General features: G+C 45.1%; 1 protein-coding gene across 4 annotated transcripts in view; it reads left to right on the forward strand.

The window, feature by feature from the left end:
* LOC126260798 (uncharacterized) overlaps window positions 1–20361 on the forward strand; it is a 61021-nt gene extending 40660 nt beyond the window's left edge. For all 4 annotated transcript variants that reach the window (XM_049958139.1, XM_049958142.1, XM_049958140.1 and 1 more), the window contains one exon: window positions 20246–20361. The gene's annotated coding sequence lies outside the window, so the exon portion shown is untranslated. The remainder of the gene's footprint in view (window positions 1–20245) is intronic.
* The last annotated feature ends 345 nt before the right edge of the window (window positions 20362–20706 follow it).

A 20706-nucleotide genomic window follows, 5' to 3' on the forward strand; every position in this document is an offset into this window, starting at 1 on the left:
AACTAAACTAATCCACCTGAAATGCAAGATGTATGAAACAAGTAAAAGGATTTAATAATTCCAATTCAAAGAAAGCACGTGCTCACAGGTGTGAATATTACCGAACTATCATTTTAACAAGTCATGGTTGCAAAATAATAACACGAATAATTTACTGAAGAGAGGAAAAATTGGTAGAAGCCGTCCTCGGGGCAGATCAGTTTCGATTCTGGATAAATGTGTGAACACGTGACGGAATACTGACCTAACGAATTATGTTAGAAGGTAGGTTAAGGAAAGGCAAACCTAGGATACAGGTTTTGTATATTTGGTGAAAACTTTTGACAATATCAATTGGAAACAGTCTTTGAAATTATGAGGTTGCTGGAGGGAAAGGGAAGGAGTAGTTGAGAAGGGTGGGAGACAGAGACAGAGTTGTAGCCTATTTCCGATGTTATTAAGTCTGTTCACTCAAAAAGCAGCAAAGGAAATGTTAGAACTTCTAGTTTAACAAGTATATTTAGGAACGACACTACAACACATATATGTCACAGAGTAAGTTAACATGTGTACACGTTAGCGTTCAGATAAGCACTGAGTCTCAGTCTAGCGGCCGCTGCTCGGCTGGCCGCTTAGGTGGCGCCGCTGCTGCATGGCTGGCAGGCAGACAGCGCCGCACGTAGAGGACGTGCGTAATTGCGCGGCGGCACTTTAAATGATCGGCGAGTCACAACACTTTTCCCCCCTTTGAAATTGTTGCACTGGTCTTGATGGATGTGTCCTGGAGATGGCTGACGTCCATAGGCGTTGTGTGACTCGACGTAAAGTCTCGAGGAGGAGGCTTCCCGTACGGACGGAAGTGTCCCCGATGATAACGGGTCGAGATGACAGGAGACGTAGGGGTCGAATCTGCTGGGGCCCCACGCACCAATCTGCCCGTTGCGGCAAGTCCAGTTGATATGACAGGAGACATGGGCGATGCGTCAGCGTCTGTTGGAGGAGGAGGCGAGCAGATGTACTCTGACGCTGGTTGGTCCTCCGGTTCCCGCATGGGCACGTCGTCTGGTGGCATCCGTTCTGGTGCTGGCATCGCGATGACGGGTAGAGGGCGGCGTTGTGAGTATGGAGATGTGCCAAGATCCCGAGCATCAGGGAGAGTCAAGGGTGGTGTGGCGGCATTCGGAACAGGTGTTGTTGGCACCCGAGGCCGAAGCTGGTCCGAATGACGCACTGCAACACCTGTGTCCGTCTGGATTTCATACAGGCGTCTGCCACGGTGTCTTAAGATGCGGCCCGGGCTCCATTTTGGCCGCCTGCCATATCCCCGTACCCAGACGAGGTCGTCGGCGGTGAACCGGCCAAGTGACGGCACCCGCGGCCGGGAGGTGGGAGGCCGCAGAAGATTAAGGAGAGTGCGGGGCTGTCGGCCATGTAAGAGCTCAGCCGGGCTGTGATCGCCCATGGGGGTGAAACGGTAAGACGTCAGGAACTGGAGAAGCGCCTCATCAGCAGCAGAAGAAGTCAGAAGTTTCCGCATTTGAGCCTTAAACGTGCGGACCAGTCGTTCAGCCTCACCGTTGGATTGTGGATGGAACGGCGGGGCCGTGACATGCGTAACACCGTGACGAGCACAAAAATCCGCAAAGTCAGAAGAGGCAAATTGCGGACCATTATCAGTAACAAGAGTAGAGGGGAGGCCTTCCAAAGAAAAAATGCGGGTGAGAGCACTGGTGGTTGCCGCGGTGGTAGGTGACGTGCAACGGACAATGAAAGGAAAGTTAGAGTAGGCGTCAATTACGAGGAGCCAATAAGTACCTAAAAAGGGTCCCGCAAAATCAGCATGAATGCGCTCCCAGGGCTTCTCAGGCGAAGGCCACGGTGACAAAGATGACTTCGGGGCAGCGGCCTGTGACGCACAAGGGCCGCAGGCAGCGACCATGTGTACGATTTCAGAGTCGATGCCAGGCCAGTACACATGACGGCGCGCCAGAGATTTGGTGCGCGACACACCCCAGTGCCCCTGGTGAAGGAGGCGCAAGACCGAAGCACGCAAAGACGCGGGGACCACAACACGCGGCGAAACATTGTCAGTGGAGAGGAGGATAACACCATCCCTAGCCGTGAGGCGGTAGCGCAAAGGGTAGTAGTTCCGCAACGGATCAGAAGTCTTAGTGGACGGGCGATCAGGCCAACCCGTCTGAATACAGCGTAAAACCCGGGAGAGGGTAGGGTCAGAACCCGTAGCAGCCGCCAGCCTGTCCCCAGTGATGGGGAACCCGTCCACAACCCGCTGCTCGGCAACATCCAGGTGGAAACACAAAAGTTCGTCCCTATCGAATGCCTGATCAGGGCCCATGGGGAGGCGAGACAAAGCATCAGCATTCGCATGTTGAGCCGTTGGCCGGAAATGAATCTCATAGTTGAAACGGGACAAGTAAAGAGCCCAACGCTGGAGGCGGTGTGCAGCCTTGTCGGGAAGTGACGTTGATGGGTGAAACAAGGAAACAAGTGGTTTGTGATCCGTAACAAGATGAAATTTTGTGCCATAGAGAAAAACACCAAACTTATGAAGAACATAAATGATGGCCAAAGCTTCTTTCTCAATCTGAGAATACTTTTGTTGGGCATCCGTGAGCGTTTTGGAGGCATAAGCAATGGGTTGTTCCGAACCGTCAGAAAAACGGTGCGCAAGGACTGCCCCAACCCCGTAGTGAGAGGCGTCTGTAGCAAGGACAAGATGTTGGCCAGGTCGATAAGTAGCTAGGCACGGGGCCTGTATCAGCATAGTCTTCAATTTCTGGAAAGCCGCGTCACATGACGCGGACCAGTGAAAAGGCACGTTTTTATGCAACAGGCGATGCAACGGCTGAGCCACCGACGCTGCAGACGGTAAAAACTTGTGATAGTATGCTATTTTCCCCAAGAAGGCCTGCAGTTCCTTAACAGACGTAGGGCGAGGAAGGGCATCGATCGCAGCGACAGTTTGTTGAAGCGGACGAATACCATCCCGAGAGAGTTGAAACCCCAAGTACGTGATAGACGCCTGAAAAAATTGTGATTTCTGAAGGTTACACTTAAGACCTGCAGTCTGTAAGACAGTAAAAAGTGTGTGGAGATTTTGAAGATGTTCGTCAGTGGTGGAGCCCGTGACAACAATGTCGTCCATGTAATTGATACACCCAGGGACAGGGAGCAATAATTGTTCCAAGAATCGCTGAAAGAGAGCAGGGGCGCTAGCAACCCCGAATGGCAGGCGTTGGTATTGACAGAGGCCGAAAGGCGTGTTAAGGACCAGAAACTGCCGGGAAGCAGCGTCGAGAGGAAGTTGATGATAAGCTTCTGACAGGTCAATTTTAGAAAAATACTGCCCTCCAGCGAGTTTAGTGAACAGTTCTTCAGGACGGGGCATAGGGTAAGTGTCGATGAGGCATTGAGCATTTACCGTGGCTTTGAAATCGCCACAGAGACGAATAGCACCATTGGGCTTGGCAACTACAACGACAGGAGAGGACCACTCACTGGAAGTGACAGGAAGCAAGACCCCTGAAGTAGTGAGACGATCCAACTCCTGTTTGACCCGATCACGAAGGGCCACAGGAATGGGCCGAGCCCGAAAAAACTTAGGCCGAGCAGTGGGTTTGAGCGTGATATGAGCTTCAAAGTCGTGTGCACGGCCTAACCCAGGAGAAAAAATGGACGAAAATGTCGTCGACAAAGAATCCAGTTTAGCATAAGGAATAGCGTCGGAGACAATATTGACAGAGTCATCTATGGAGAACCCAAAAACGCGGAAGGCATCGAAACCAAAAAGATTTTCTGCGTTGCCCTGGTCGACCACAAATATGGGAACAGTGCGAACGACGGATTTGTAAGATACCTCAGCATTAAACTGTCCCAAGAGAGAAATCTTCTGTTTATTGTACGTCCGTAATTGCCGAGTGACAGGGGACAGGAGTGGAGAACCCAGCTGAAGATACGTCGGAGAATTAATTATAGTGGCGGCAGAACCGGTATCCACTTGCATGCGAACATCTCGACCAAGGATTTGGACAGTGAAGAATAACTTCCCGGAAAGGGAAGAAGTGCAATTGACAGACAACACAGAATCAGAATCAGCGTCATGTTCATGGACGTCATTTATGCGGTCGGATTTACAAACGGAAGACACGTGACCTTTCTTTTTGCAATTGTGACACACAGCCCAACGTTGTGGACAATCCTCGCGTGAATGTTTCGTAAAACACCTTGGACATGAAGGAAGTTGCCGGGGATTTTGCTGCAGTTTCTTAGGGGTTTGTTTACGGCTTGGCCGAGGCTGCGCGTGGGAGCGCACTGCGGCCACGTCGGCCGGCGGGGACGCGCCGCGCGCGTCGTCAACAGCGCACAGAGGTTGTATTTCCCCGACGTCACCCCACGCTTCTATTTGTGCCCCAGCGGCGCGAGAAATTTCAAAAGACTGCGCAATGGAGAGAACTTCATCTAAAGTCGGATTCGCCAACTGAAGGGCACGTTGCCGAACTTCTTTGTCGGGCGCCGACCGGATAATAGCATCCCGTACCATGGAATCGGCATAGGATTCTTTGTGAACATCAGTAACAAAGTGACACTTTCGACTGAGGCCGTGAAGTTCAGCAGCCCAAGCGCGATAAGATTGATTGGGTTGTTTGTGACAACGATAAAAGGCAACACGAGAGGCTACCACATGCGTTTGCTTTTGAAAATAGACCGACAGAAGGGAACACATTTCAGCAAAGGACAAAGACGCAGGATCCTTCAAAGGGGCCAATTGCGACAACAACCGATACATTTGAGGCGAAATCCAGGAAAGGAACAGAGACTTACATGCTTGTTCGTCCGAGACATAAAATGCCAAGAAGTGCTGTCGAAGACGTTTTTCATAATCCGACCAGTCTTCTGCCGTCTCGTCGTAAGGAGGAAAAGGAGGTACAGCCAACGACGAGAACCGGCCCGCATTTGACGCCGCGACGAAATCGCGAATCGCCGCCGTTAGAAGCGTTTGCTGTTCAAGGAGATTTTGCAAGAGTTGCTCGACAGTAGCCATGGAACCCTGTGAGTCAACGGTGAAAAGGAAAAATCCACTACCTCGTCGCCAATTGTTAGAACTTCTAGTTTAACAAGTATATTTAGGAACGACACTACAACACATATATGTCACAGAGTAAGTTAACATGTGTACACGTTAGCGTTCAGATAAGCACTGAGTCTCAGTCTAGCGGCCGCTGCTCGGCTGGCCGCTTAGGTGGCGCCGCTGCTGCATGGCTGGCAGGCAGACAGCGCCGCACGTAGAGGACGTGCGTAATTGCGCGGCGGCACTTTAAATGATCGGCGAGTCACAACAGGAAACAAACAAAAAAGAAAATAAAACGGAGTAGGCATTAAATCCTACTCACCTGATTTGCTTTTTTTTTTTTTTTTTAGTCACACAACATGAACTTTTCTTCAACCACATAAAATTTCAGTCATAAACCTCACTCATCAACGACTGAAATATCCTTTGCACATACTGGACACTCACAGGGATACGTATATACACACAGATTACCCACAACAATGTCAACTACGCTGATATAAGAATACGGACATTTACACTTCACTCCAAGATCTGTCAGACTATGTTCCACGTTTACACACCAAGCTAGTTATGCATGCCAGTATGAACAATCCCCATCTGCCACTTAGTATGTGTTACGCACTACATCTCAGTACATAGTAGGACATTTCCTACTGTGATCTCTCCCTTGAAAAATCATAAACATAAAGTAAAATAGCTCATGTGCCAACTCACGGTCTTACATAACACTCAAGCCATCAAACAGCCAATAACACACTCATCAAGCGATCACATTTGTGGTAAACCCATCAAGACCTTCGACACGATATAGAGTAGCATAAATAAAAGTTGTCGGCCAGTTAATTGACCGATTTGTTTCAAACATTATGACTATGCCTCTTAGACAGTCGAGTTAAAGAGCACAATTCACACAATGAACTTAATTTCAGCTAAATGACACTGTAAGCTTATTGAAAGTGAATATCATTATGAAGAACTACCAAGAAGATGGGCGTAAGTTGTAGGCAGTGTATGCCTTCAGTTGGCAACGGTTTCGAGTTTCAGCTCTGGAGATCTGTTTCAGACACGTAATATTTATTGATCGTATAGTGAGTAGATGAAAAATGAGGACTAAGGTTGTTCCCTGAGAGTCAGTCAGAACTAACAGTGGTCACTTGCTAGGAATTGGGCCTGTGAGAAACGACGCAACTTACCTGAATTCCTCAGCATAACGTCGTCATATCGACATCAGATGGCGTAGCGAACTATCTGGAGACACATACGGTGCAAAAATGTACAGCGACATAGGAAGATAATTCGCTGCCATCAGTGATGGTGTTGGCGAGTTTTTGTCGAGCAGGAACTATCGCTGTGTATCATGCAGCGACATACAATAACAACTCAGAACATCGTGATATGGTAGTTGATAGTCTACAATTACTGTGTTCTTCTGATGTCTATTGGAGTAATAGTCGTCGGCGTAGGATGCATCCAGACACGATTCAGCTGATTGTGATATTTTTCTTATAATGTGGGAGAGATGTGTTCTTGTAGCATACATACTTGTTACATAAAGCTATCTCTATAGCGTCATCTACTCTGGTCTATAGTACTGGCAACACACCATGATGATCCAAAACATTTTAAGCACCTGCTTAATTGGGTGTTGAACTCCTTTTGGAGCCCAATACAACTACGATCCCGCGTGGCGTGGATTCGGCAAGTCTTTCATACGTTTCCAGAGGTATGCGGCAACAGATATCCACACATCGGTGACGCAGATGCCGTAAGTTACGGGCCAGTGGTTTGTATGACCGTCTACCTGACAGCCGGTATATCCACCTTAGGCACGCATGACAGCGGCGACACGCCGTGGCATGGAAACGTTGAGGCCTTGGTAGGTAGGTAGAGGGAGTTGTCACCACAATTGCACACACAAGTCACGTAAGTTCCGTAAATTCCGTGGAGGGGAGCGATGAGCTCTGACGCCACGTTCGATCACATTTCAGATGTGTTCGGTCACGTTCAGATCTGACGAGTTGGAGGGCCAGCACATCAGCTGGAACTAGCCACTGTTTTCCATCACTACTAGTGACATGGTGCATTATCCTGTTGATAAATGCCATTCCCCTTGGGAAACATGATCGTCCTGAAGCCTTGTATATGATATGCAACCAGTGTACGATACCCTTGGCCGTCATTGTGCCTTGCTTGAGCGCCACTGGACCCATGAATGCCCAAGTGAATGTTCTCCAGGGCATAATGGAGCCGCCGTCAACCTGTCTCCGTCCTCCAGCACAGGTGTCAAGCTGCTGTTCACACAGAGGACGACGGATTCACGCCTTCCCATCCTCGTGATAAGGAGGTGTCGGGTTTCATCAGATCATGCAACGCTCTGGCACTGCACCAACGTCCAGAGCCGATGGTTACGTGCACATTTCGATTGCGGTTTCCGGTGTCGTGGTGTTAACATTGGCACATGCATAGGTCCTCGGCTGCGGAGGTCTATCTTTAGGAGTGTTCGGTGCACCGTGTGTTCAGACACTCTCGTAGTCTGCCCAGCGTTAAAGTCTGATGTTAGTTCCGCCACAGTTCGCCACCTGTCCTGTTTTATTAGTCTGCCCAGCCTACGACGTCCGACATTTGTAATGACAGGTGGCCGCCTGACCCCACGACATTTGGACGTGGTTTTATCTTGGTTTCGCCACGTGCTGAAGACACTCACCACAACACTCCTTGAACACCCGACAATCGTGCAGTTTCCGAAATGCTCGTCCCGAGCCTCCGGCTCATCGCAATCTGTCCTCGGTCAAACTCAGATAGATCGCGCTCCTTCCCCATTCTGCAAACGAGCAGCACAGTCACTGATACTACATACACCATGCTTGTATCTGACTAGAAGTCATTCCTCTCCAGGTGACGCTGCTATCGCCTGGACGGGTTTATATCTGTAGTAGGTCTGTGGTCATAATGTTCTGGCTGATCTGAATATGTGTTTCTATCTCAGAGACGCTTGTGTGTACTTGTTATCTTGTACTGAACTGAGCAGATCAAATACATTCAATGGAAGGCTTAAGGTAACGTGCCCCTGAATGCATGGAAAAATATTAATAATTTTTCTAAAGTTTACACGAGTCTACCAGAAAAACGTGCACTCTTAGCAGGACGAAAATTGTAGGACATCAGTGTTTCTTGCTGAACATTTTGATATACAACTAATCACAGTAGTTCTCACGTTGACTTTATTACTAGTTTTTTCATGAAGATCAGTTAATTGCATTTTTATATACCAGTCCATGTTTACAAATCTATGCACTGACTAACTATCTTACTTAAATGCTTAAAACTTTAAGAACACATTAACAAAATGTCCCTCTAAAAAGAAGGCTAGAATCATGTTATTTCATCCACAAGTTTTTATTCTAGAAATGATTACATCTGGTAATCAGACTTAAGGTTACTTGTTATAAAATCTTCACGGGTTATCAGCCGAGTGGCGTCGTCTTCTAGCCGCTTGAAGATGATGGATACGGAGTCCATTGAAACGTTGCGACTAGAAGACGACTCCACTCGGCTGATAACCCGTGAAGATTTCATAGCTGAGAAAGCCTGCGATCCCATTAAGGTTGCTTTTTCATAATTAATCAGTATGTATTTTCTTTCCTGTTGATAGGATGTTAATTTGTGTAATCAGTTTTCCTCCTGCAACGTCCCAAAAAATTTCTGACCTCTATCTCAAATATATTTCTTGTGCATAAATAAATTTTGAGAAAATTTAAGTCTCGACAAATTCAGCTCTAAGGTATATTTGATCTATGACTGACTTGTGTTGTTCCTAACACACTCCAGGTGCATAGTCTTCTTTTTTTACTTGTTCCTCATCTTCTAATTTCCTTCTTGTTTCTCCTTGTTAATCAGGCGTCTGCAGTTGTCTCAACGACCCACTTTGCGGCTTCGGCCACTCTCATGGAATCAGCTGCCCACAACACTAGAAGTTCACACCTGCTAAGTGACCCACATTAAAAAAATACAGGCATAATAACATTCGAGAATGACAAAATAGCAGCAACTCGAACTACAGAGAAGTTTATAAAGAAAACAACCCTCAAACCCCAAGTATAGACAACGAAAATATAAGCTGTTGTAGGTGAAGGTGGACAGGGGGAAAGGAATGAAATAGGAGGCTGCCTGGTAGAATTTTGCACAGAGCATAACTGAACCATCGCAAACACTTGGATTAAGGATCGTGAAAGAAGTTTGTACAATTGGAAGAGGTCTTGCGACAGTGGAGTGTTTCAGATTGATTATACACTGAAGAGCCAAAGAAACTGGTACACCCATCTAATATCGTATGGAGACTCTGCGAACACGTGGAAGTGCCACAACACGAACTGACATATACTCGACTAATATTTGAAGTAGTTCTGGGGTGAACTGACACCATGAATCCTGCAGGGGTGTCCATAAATCCGCAAGAGTACGAGGCGGTGGAGATCTATTCTGAACAGAACGTTGCAAGGCATCCCAGATATGCTCAATAATGTTCATGTCTGGAAAGTTTGGTGGCCAGCGGAAGTGTTTAAACTTAGAAGAGTGTTCCTGGATATCCTCTCTAACAATTATGGACATATGGGGTGTCGCATTCTCCTGCTGGAATTGCCCATGTCCGTAGGAATGCACAATGGACAAGAATGGATGCAGGTGATCAGACAGGATGCTTGCATACCTGTCACCTATCAGAGTCGTATCTAGACTCGTCAGGGGTCCAATATCACTCCAACTGCACATGGCCCACACCATTACAGAGCCTCCAACAGCTTGAGCAGTCCCCCTGCTGACGTGCAGGGACCATGGATTCATGAGATTGTCTCCATATCCGTACATGTCCATCCACTCGATACAATTTGAAACGTGACTCATCCAACCACATATCATGTTTCCAGTCACCAACAGTCTGATGTCGGTGTTAATGGGCCCAGGCGAGGAGTAAAGCTTTGTGTCGTGCAGTCATCAAGGTACACGCATGGGTCTATGGCTCCGAAAGCCCATACCGATTATGTTTCACTGAATGGTTCGTACGCTGACACTTGTTAATGGCCCAGCAATGAAACCTGTAGCAATTTGCAGAAGGATTGCACTTTGTCACGTTGAACGATTCTCTTCAGCCGTCGTTGGTCCCGTTCTTGCACGATCTTTTTCCGGCCAGAGCGATGTCGGAGATTTGATGTTTTACCAGATTCCTGGTATTCACGGTATACGCGTGTAACACTCTCGGTAGTACTACTGGGTGTGGGTTTACTTAAACTGTTCGCCGTTTCGACCGTGAGCCCTGCTTACACCACGTACCTGATAGTCCCGCGGCGGTAGTACTCTTTTGCTCCACACTGCTGCTGGCTTGCCTAAAATAATCTATCAAAATATGCAAGCGGGTTTAGGGGAGCCACTCATCGTTAAAACACAACACTGTCCGACGTCAGGTACGAACAACTATATTCTGAGACGATTAAAGGAAATCGCAGGTTGTACTGTTTACACCATAAGTCGTAAATGTTTATCCCAATTGACAGTCTTGATGATTATCTGTCCACAATATCATTCTGACGAGTGTACGCGTAACCGGCACGACGCGGGTGATTGTTGATGATGCGGAAGCCGAATGATCGAACGAAAGTTCTTACGCTCATCACACATACAGATATCTGGTAATAGTCCTCCTTGACACTAGTAATCATATAACACTGTTCGTAAAGTTAATTTTTCAGTTTCTTAGTTCTCACTTGTACGAGCGTGCGCGTAACCGTCGCGGCGCGGCTGATTGTTGACAAATGTGGAACGCGATGACCGAACGTACGTTCTCACGCTCGCTACAATACACTGGCACTTGACTGCACTCTTTTATGGTAACTAATTTTTACTGATTCACATTAGTTCATTCCGGAAGACCGAACACGGCGCGGATGATCGATGCTGTGCGACACGCAACGAGAGGAAACATAAATACGTTATTGACGGCACTGCTCATTTTCAATTACTTCTTGACGCACTTTGCTCTGAATTACTTCCATATATCATCACTTTACTATAATAGCACTTTTAGCAACATTTCAACTTCCGCCGGCCTGTGTGGCCGAGCGGTTCTAGGCGCTTCAGTCTGGAACCGCGCGACCACTACAGTCGCAGGTTCGAATCCTGTCTCGGGCATGGATATGTGTGATGTGCTTAGGTTAGTTAGGTTTAAGTAATTCTAAGTTCTAGTGGACTGATGACCTCAGATGTTAAGTTCCGTAGTGCTCAGAGCCATTTGAACCTTCAACTTCCATACTAAGAATGCCTCTCACATGCAGAGCTACACACTACACAACATATCAACTCCGTGTCCCGTGCTCGACTGTCTAGACGTGGCTGCCCGCAAAGATACTCCACAATTAAACCAGCAATATGACAGTAAACTAACACGCCCAAAATGGTCGTACGGGAAAATCCCCACTTCATCGCTACCTCGGAGATGCTGTGTGCTATCGCTCGTGCTCCGACTGTAACACAACGTTCAAACTCACTTAAATCTTGCTACATTGCCATTGTAGTAGCAGCAACCGATTTAACAATTGCGCCAGACACTTGTGTTATACAGACGTTTCCGACCGCAGCGCTTTATTGTGCCTGTTTTGTGTGTGTGTGTGTGTGTACGGGTGTATCTTCCCCTTTAACACTAACATTAAAAGAGCACCAATGTGTTCCAGCAGTCTATTTCACAACAATAATTTCCTTAAAAGTTCCTAGCAGAAATTACTATGCACGCTACATAAAATTATTACGACCTGTTCTATGCAAATGTATGGTTATTTATTGTTATACTATGTAAAACGATAGCAATGGCTACGAGCCATCATAGTATCTAACAGTCTTTTGTGGCCTTATTCATGTATATTGTTGCAGAGATCTTGTTTATAAATAATGACTTACTTTTACAGGTACGCTATATAGAGTGGCATAAAAAGGAACAAATTGCCTAGGAGACCTGCAAAGTCGTATGTCTTCATGTTTTCAGTAATGTAATTGAAATGAACGTTTGGCATCACTGGCCTGGAGGCCCCTTACGGGGTAGGTCCGGCTGCCTTGGTGCAGGTTTTATTACTTTCGACGACACATTGGGCGACCTACGTGCCGGATGGGAATGAAATGATGATGAAGACAACACAACACCCAGTCCCTGAGCGGAGAAAATCCCCGACCCAGCCGGGAATCGAACCCGGGCCTATTAGGACGGCAGTCCATCACGCTGACCATTCAGCTATCGGGGCAGACAGTAATGTAATAATCAGTTGCTATTGTTTACCTCTATCAAGAGCATAATGTAGTCCACAGCCGCCATAGTGCCTTCGATCATTATCAAAGGTCCCATGTAAACGCGGATGAATGTCCTTCATAGCACAGTACTGCTCCCACCAACCTGCATCATGGCGCGGTGCATGTTTCGACAACATTTCGCCTGTGTGGTAGCCTGTCCGGATGCAAGGATCGACCTGTTGTAACAACAATGGCAATCGACCCGAGAGGGCCACACGTTTCAGTGATTCCGTTCACATTGCAGATCCTACATAACACAGTGGGCATGATTCCGACCTTCACTTTTTGTGGTGACGCGTCGACGTCCGACACCGTGTGACCTGCTTGTGATTTTGCTGTCCTTCAGCCACATTCCATAGATATTCACGACAATAGTACACGAATTGCCAAGCAGCTTTGCCGTCTCTCAGATGTTTATTCCCACGCACCAGACCACAACAGTGTGACCTTTCTTAAAGTCGCTTATATCGGTGGATTTCCCCCTTTGCGCCCATTATCGACTTAAGAGTGACTCCCCAATTCTCTGTGCTCCGGTGATATTCTTTCCTTACAGCGTCACACACCTGAAACGCCACCAGATGGTATTCCTTCTCTCTGTGGACTGTGATTATAATATTTTAGCTCACGGATGTGTCTTCACCAGTTGCTACAGATTATGACTGAAGCGTCTATAGCCTCGTGAGGTAATACTTAACACCTACGTCGTAGTCTACATAAACGTTTGCAGGATTGCATCGAATCTAGAGCAGCCTATAAAGGATATTACCATCGTTATCCTGTGATTATTATTATACACTATTTACAGCCTGTATTATAAAGGTTTCAACAAAAATGTACTGACAACCTTCGAGTGTTGTAGAGGGTGTCTTAAAGAGTAAATGGGGGTGAGAAACGACATCCGGAAACGCGACCCCATGTCGCTGCAGAGCCTAGACACTGTTGTGGGGAAATACACACATCAAAAAAAGTTTTGCATCACCTCGGTTCCGAGAGTTCCGGAACCTTACAGAAAACTGGAATAGATATCAACATAAACATCATTTCGGCCTTTTTTGTTGCTAACGAACATGATAAGAACATGTTCGATAGGGTTCATGTCTGCAGAACATGCTGGCCACTCTAGTCGAGCGATGTCTTTATCCTGAAGGAAGTTATTCACAAGATGTGCACGATGGGGGCGCGAATTGTTTTCCATGAAGACGAAAGCCTCGGCAATATGCTGCCGATATGGTTGCACTATCGGTCGTACCTCCTTCATGGTGGAATGAATTGGGCTGATCGGCTGTCGGACCCCCTCCGTCTAATACGCGCTGCTCATGCATGGTTCCTAACATCTTTGGGTGGATTTAGTGACATCTCTGAACAGTAAAAGCGACTGTTTCTGTGAGACAATATCCACAGTCAACGTATATCTTCAGTTCTGGGAATTGGGGTGATACAAAACTTTTTTTGATGTGTGTATCAGCAGACTTAACTTCTCACACTAATAATGACGTGTCCAGTAGCAGAGCCGGCACTCCGTAGCGTCATTGGATCAAGTTTCAAGATGTTGGTTCTTATCATCGATTTGATTCTCAAGACACGCTCTGCAACACCTGCAAGTTTGTCAGTCCGTTTTTATTACACATGTTGTACCACCATACAGCGAGGCCTTCAGAGGTGGTGGTCCAGATTGCTGTACACACCGGTCTCTCTGATACCCAGTAGCACGTCCTCTTACATTGATGCATGCCTGTATTCGTCGTGGCATACTATCCACAAGTTCATCAAGGTACTGTTGGTTCCGATTGTCCCACTCGTCAACGGCGATTCTGCGTAGATCCCCCAGAGAGGTTGGTGGGTCACGTCGTCCATAAACAACTCTTTTCAATCTATCCCAGACATGTTCGATAGGGTTCATGTCTTCAGAACATGCTGGCCACTCTAGTCGAGCGATGTCTTTATCCTGAAGGATGTTATTCACAAGATGTGCACGATGGGGGCGCGAATTGTTTTCCATGAAGACGAAAGCCTCGGCAATATGCTGCAGATATGGTTGCACTATCGGTCGGAGGATGGCCTTCACGTATCGTACAGCCGTTACAGTGCCTTCCATGACCACCAGCGGCGTACGTCGGCCCCACGTAATGCCACCCCAAAACAGCAGGGAACATCCACCTAGCTGAACTCGCTAGACAGTGTGTCTCAGCCGTTCAGCCTGACCGGGTTGCCTCCAAACACGTCCCGACGATTGTCTGGTTGGAGGGATGTGCGACATTCATCGGTGAAGAGAACGTGATGCCAATCCTGAGCGGTCCATTAGGCAAGTTGTTGGGCCCATCTGTACCGCGCTGCATGGTGGCGTTGTTGCACAGATGGATATCGCCATGGACGTCATCACGCAGTCTGTTGCGCACAGTTTGTGTCGTAACACGACGTCCTGTGGCTGCACGAAAAGCATTATTCAACATGGTGGCGTTGCCGTCACGGTTTCTCCGAGCCATAATCCGTAGGTAGCCGTCGTCCACTGCAGTAGTAGCCTTTGGGCGGCCTGAGCGAGGCATTTCATCCACAGTTCCTGTCTCTCTGTATCTTCTCCATGTCCGAACAACACCGCTTTGGTTCACTCCGAGACACGTGGACACTTGCCTTGTTGAGAGCCCTCTCTGACACAAAGTAACAATGCGGACGCGATCGAAGCGCGGTATTGACTGTCTAGGCATGATTGAACTACAGACAACACGAGCCGTGTACCTCCTTCATGGTGGAATGAATTGGGCTGATCGGCTGTCGGACCCCCTTCGTCTAATACGCGTTGCTCATGCATGGTTCCTAACATCTTTGGGTGGATTTAGTGACATCTCTGAACAGTAAAGCGACTGTTTCTGTGAGACAATATCCACAGTCAACGTATATCTTCAGTTCTGGGAATTGGGGTGATACAAAACTTTTTTTGATGTGTGTATCAGCAGACTTAACTTCTCACGCTAATAATGACGTGTCCAGTAGCAGAGCCGGCACTCCGTAGCGTCATTGGATCAAGTTTCCAGATGTTGGTTCTTATCATCGATTTGATTCTCAAGACACGCTCTGCAACACCTGCAAGTTTGACAGTCCGTTTTTATTACGCAATAATTTTTTCCAATGAGATCACTATTACAATGTATTTTTTTAATACAGGGTGGGCCATAAGTCAATTACCTCTAGCTACACTTGGACTCTGTTTTGTTGAGCGTAATGGTAGTCAGTTGTGATTTGACTAGAGTGTCGTACTTTTAACTCAGTTGACACTGACAGTTTAAGGTTTGTAGTTTGTTTTTATGTGAGAGATAGTGAATAGAAAGTTAACGATAGAACAGCATGTATTCGTTTAGAAACATGGTGGAAACATGATCAAAATTCCAGTAGTGTTTTTGACTTCTTTGTCAAACGTTTCCCAAATACCCAACCTGCGTCTCGACAAGATATTCGCAAATGAAATTTAAGATTTGAAGAGACTAGGTCGGTTGCGAAGTTTCCTCATTCAGGTAGGCCAAAGTCTGTGACTACAGAAGGAATCTTGTTGCCGCGCAATGTTTTGTGCGGTCATCCACGAAATCTCAGGGTTCGGAAAAACCAGAAGTTGAGGCCTCGTTTACTTCAAGGCGTAAATGCTGGTGATCCGAACAGGAAAATAGAATTCTTAAGCTGTACACAATCCGGCCAGAAAGCAGTTCCAAGTTTTACAAAAGCCCTTTTTGGAGATACGACATGATTTTTAAGGGCAACGGCAAATTGAAAGAAATCTATTGGGATACTACGAAATCCTATCTTGAGTGTGTGGGCAGAAATTTTCAGCGGTGTTCTGTTAACTCCTTATTTTTTAACGGTACTTTCAAATGTGTAAATGACGTAGATATATTTCGAGAAGTGTTGTTAGAAATGGAAAACAGACCACATTTTGGACGTCTACAGTCGATTAATAAAAAGCTGATATTGCAACAAGATGGAGCACCCCCACTTTATGGAGCTGTACTGACAGACTTTCAAAATGAAAACTTTGATGGACGGTTTGGCAGATGGGGTCCTACTGGATGATCTACACAATCCTCATATATAGCACTAATGGATTTTTCAGTCTGCGTTATGGTAGAATAGAGGTTTATTCCGCCAAGATTAGTGATATTCAGCACTTGAAGTTATGAAACCAAGCAGGATTTGAAAACCTACAGTTCCGGAATATTTGTGACAAAATTTGTAAATCATTGTTGTAAAGATTCAGTGATTGATTAGAAAAGCATGGGAACGACATTGAGCATGTTTTGTAGATGCACTGAACTCCGCATTTATTTCTGTTATAACAAATTTATATTTTTAATCGTTTAGTATTATTGCACCAAAAGCATCGTTGACAATTGACTTATGGCACACCCCGTAATTCTTCAGAATACATCGTTTATCCATACTATACTGAAAGCTATGGATGTATTGAATGTTCAGTGCAAGGAATGCCAGAAACGGAGAGAGAGTTGAAACTTCTTTATCTATTTATCAAACTAAATATCTATCATCTCAATTTTGTTTACTACTAAAGCGTTGGTTCTACGCCCTTATGACGTGTATTTAATTCAAATTTCTTACGAATATGTTTTTAGTCATGTATCACAAATTTATGATAACTGCTGAAACACTTCGGCTTACCAAGGCAGGCAAATGTAGTTAACTTTCAGAATGTGCTATTCCAGGTAATCGTATCAAGCTGCAGCGATTAACAATACCTAAGAAAGACAACAAAAAAGAGGTAAATTCAGGTTGATAGAACATTATATTTGCAGAGTATACAACTGTTATTTTATAAGCCAATGATGAGTAAATAGGGCGGAGGGGAACAAAGGGTAGAGGCTTACAGGAGACAGATTGATGCTTGATTGCAAACAGCACAGGGTATACAATTAACGTAGAACACTTGCAGAAGCGAAATTATACTGTCGCAAGGTGTTTAAGTTAATCAGCACAATCAAAAATTTCAAATCACTAATGTAGAAGACACATAAAAATCTGTCTTGAATATATATATATATATATATATATATATATATATATATATATATATATATATATATATATATATCTTGGAAGTACATATTCAGAACAATGTGTAGACTGAATGTAGACTGAAAGTTGTTATCTCTACTAAAAGAATAATGTCCATCGCCTCTGACTCTGGAAAGAGAGAGCTTGTTAAATCCGCATACTTTCACTGTATTATATCATATTCTGGAAAAGTTTTGTGCATTCACAAATAATGGTCTTAGACCAAAAAATGGCAGCCAGAATGATTTGTACTGTCTGTTCACGAACTTCAAACAAGCCATTATCAAGTGTGTCGACAGTCTCTGTCTTCCCTGTAGATACACTCCCTCATGGGATGTGTGGTTCAAAAAGGAATTGTAACGCTGACACAATGAACACTTGACGCCAAAGTGGATTGCTGTTGCAAAAAATTTGTAACCACAGTAAAAAGAGAGGGCACGTTTTTGAATGTTTCATTTTTAACAGGCTAACAGCACAGTTGAAAGATCTGAGCGAAAAAAACCCAAATTTTGAGATATTCCTCTTCGAGCACTCCGTTTGTTCTGTACGACGGTTCCTCGCAGTAATAACGAGTGAGTGGGAAAAGGATAATATTCCAAGAAAATAGAAATTAGACTGAGATAGGGATTTTGCAGCCAACTGTACCTGCTATCCTGTGAATGAAGAATGGGGAATATTCCAGTAGAACTTGAATGATGTAATTGAGATTGAAAATTTGGTTAAGTAGAAGAGATAATGTTCCAGGAATGATATCCTTGCCACTGAAAGGTGCACATTGCTTAGATGTTTGCAAACGGTGGAGGCTGGGTAGACAATGAGGGCTAGATTTGATGACAGCTTTTGTAACAATGCAAGTTGGAGCGCCTTGTTGCATTAATATATTCAGTAGGTAGCAGATATTTCTCAGTGAGTGAAGCATTCTTTTGTGTTCCGTGAAAAATGCCTGAGTCAGATGAGAATGTGACTGAGCCTAGAAGACAGCTAGATAAAATGAACAAAGGTAAACATTGAAAGAAAATGGAGAAACTAGCCAGAAAAAGAGGTGAAGAATTTGTCTCAAGCAATGGTTATTTGGTGGAGGCATAAGACCTGGTCAAGATTGTGGATGTCGTAAGAATTGCAAGGCTGGTTTCAGTGCTGCAGACAAATGGAATATGATCGAAAATTTGTACAGTGGATGTCCGGAAAATTAAAAACATATACATCTCTTAGGATTCATAGAAATACACGATTGTTAGACATCGACCAAACACAGAAAATTCCAAACAAAACACATCATCCTTTAAATACTTCGCCACGAAAGAATTCACTCGAGTTGAATTTTGTCCTGAGGCCTGTGTTAGTCTGCATGCTGTACCAAATAAAGTGGTACAACGATTAAACTAGCTTTTAGAGAGGAGCAATCAGTTTCCTATTGACATGAGAGGAAAGCATTTAAACCGTGGAAGTACCCTCGAAACAATGACCATAGCTAAAAATCTCGGTCATCAACCATTACTATCCGATTCAAGGACACAGTTTCTTGCCCTGTGATGAAACTTCTCAGCCGTCGAGTGAGTCGTTCGAAGACTCAGTCGGATTTATTTGCCTGAAGAATATGAAGAAATCTTTCGAACTACAAGGAAGCGCAAACTCCATTTTGGAGTTAAATGCTGAACTTAAGGGATTGGTGGCTTCGCTACGTCAAGAAGACATCCAAGAATATTGGGAGGAATGGTTGTTCAACATCAGTACATATAGGCATCTGGAGTACGCTACAAAATGCAAGGATCTGTGATGGCTTTTGAGTTCATCGATGGCCTAGTTGAGAGGAAAGTCAAGCTGAAGAGGGAAGAGGATGTGGAGCTCCCTAAAGATATAGGGTATGTTGGAAAAGTCCGTATCAATCCTAAGATGTTGCAGGACATCTGCAAGGCCAACACTATGTGCCTGAAAAACAGTTTTAAGATCAGATTCTTCAGTGGCCTATTTCTGCCACAGGGAACAATGAATTGATGAGTGAAGTATCTCGAAACCATTCTGTAAACTTTAATGGGTCACTTTTTGTTCTTTCAGTAAATAAATTGTTCATTAACAGCTGTAAATGATAGCTATGGTCTTCAGTATTTTGTCCTGACTATTTTCCGTCCCAGTAGCCTTTCTTATCTCTATTTATAGAGGTATTTAAACAGTGAGTGGAAAAGGGATAATATTCCGGCATGTTTAGTCATTGATTAGTCGTTAACTAATGACATTCGTATTACGACATTTTGTTTCATAACCAGTACTGCAATTGCTAAGTAGCGGATTTTTCAGTACGACGTGTAGTTTGGGCAGCAAAGAGTTTTTTCGTTTCCCCGAAAACTTGGTCAATGGACTGTTATCCTTTTTCCACTCATCTGTTCCTTGGAGACTTACAGCATAACGAATTATTTATTCTACATACAGTTGTAGATCTTCTTTGTGTTTCTATACGTTACAGTGCTCTTGTTTAATTCTTTTAAGAGCTTTGTGTGAGTCACGTACTGGCTCGTTCTATGGAAAAATGACTTTGATGCCCATAGCCACCTCACGGACCGCCGTCATGCTTGACACAAGCTTCTGGCGGTTCCTCAGAAATCTCTGAGCGGCATATCATTCCTCTAAAAGACATGATGAGAGGTCGTGAACAGTTTTACACTGGCTGAAACTATTTTAGGTGACATCCTTAATTTATGGCTAGCGTCTCTTGCCACTTATTCCTCTTAGGTTGTCGTTACTGACTGTGTAAGTGCAAGTAAATGTGTAAAGACGGTAGTGGATTTGTGTGTACCGCAGGGGTCCGGAGAAACTTGGAGCAGGCTGCATGGCGACCCTTCTACTCCGACTACCGCTGCTTCCCATGCTGGACGGCCGAACTCTTGAAGTCTGAACACTGCAGCTCAACTTAAAAACCCTTTGTATTTGCATATATTTCAAATAAAATGTGCCATTCAACATCGCTGTAAACTATTTCTGTTCCTTTCTCTCCTACCCAATTTGTCTATTAGCACGTTTGTGTCACGTTACTTTCCAGTTGTCCGCTCCGTGACCTAATAACCTATCGATGCAGGGTCCAGCACAATTACTAGCGAAAACTGACTCGGGTGATAGTTCTTGACAAGAGAAGCAAAAATTTACCATTATAGACGCATCCGCATAAGAGCCAATAGCGAGACAGTTGCGAATGTTTGGTTGTGAGCTGCTACTGGAGTCGGTATGCAATTTATCCTACAGCGAACCACGAACGATGGCACTTC

This window comes from Schistocerca nitens, chromosome 5, assembly GCF_023898315.1.
Source record: "Schistocerca nitens isolate TAMUIC-IGC-003100 chromosome 5, iqSchNite1.1, whole genome shotgun sequence".
Taxonomy (NCBI): Eukaryota; Metazoa; Arthropoda; class Insecta; order Orthoptera; family Acrididae; genus Schistocerca; species Schistocerca nitens.